The sequence below is a fragment of the Penaeus monodon genome, chromosome 32 (genome assembly GCF_015228065.2).
Source record: "Penaeus monodon isolate SGIC_2016 chromosome 32, NSTDA_Pmon_1, whole genome shotgun sequence".
Taxonomy (NCBI): Eukaryota; Metazoa; Arthropoda; class Malacostraca; order Decapoda; family Penaeidae; genus Penaeus; species Penaeus monodon.
Genome location: NC_051417.1, coordinates 14,264,631 through 14,265,409, shown reverse-complemented (window position 1 = coordinate 14,265,409; position 779 = coordinate 14,264,631). Strand labels below are relative to the sequence as shown.

Sequence of the window (779 nt, the reverse complement as noted above, 5' to 3'; positions counted from 1 at the left end):
ATCTGAAATTGTTGATAAAAATAATATTACATGATTGTAGAGTCTGGATGTAAAAAAAACGCAATTATAGAAAAAAAATCCAAGCCTAGTAATGGTAATGATAACCCATATAAAATCATTCTCACCTTATTTTTCTTAAAACTGCCTTCATTCATGTGCCTGTCATGAAAGCAAGCTAGCCCATCATAGAGGTCAAACTCTCTTACTCTCTTCGTTATGTCATGTCAGGTTATACAAAAGAAGTGCCGGTGCTCAAGGGCATTTACATAAACATTCATCTATATATATATGCTATGAAAGATCGTGTGAAAGGGAGATGGAATGCCATGGGAAAGCAGGTCATGAGCGAGCGTGGAGAGGTCATAGGGACTGGAAGTAGGTCATGAACAGCGCGTGGGACGAGAGGGTCACATAGAATCGTGACTTCTTGAGAGAGATGTTCATGCAGGGAATCAAACAAACAAACGAAAGTGGAAATAGAAAAGAATATGAATAATGATTCTAACAGAATACTGATATAACTAATCCTATACAACACACACCTTTTAGTCAAAAAAATGTCTCTTATAATTCAAAAGAAAACGTGCTATATAAAAGTACATCAAGACTATGAAACCACTGCAATATTGCAACTGGACAAGCCGTCAAGCCCATATCTGGCCAATATACTATATGAATAATGCGCATTATATCCAATACACTATAAACCGAGCCTGTATAAGAAATATCATAATATATAACTTCGCTACACAAGACTTTATACAACGAAATGCAACTAT

The 779-nt window shown here is 35.7% G+C and overlaps 1 protein-coding gene across 1 annotated transcript in view; it reads right to left on the bottom strand.

Annotated features, from left to right (window-relative positions):
- The window catches only part of LOC119593586, a gene marked incomplete in the record, with an annotated part of 34,026 nt that overhangs the window by 27,068 nt on the left and 6,179 nt on the right, over positions 1-779 (bottom strand).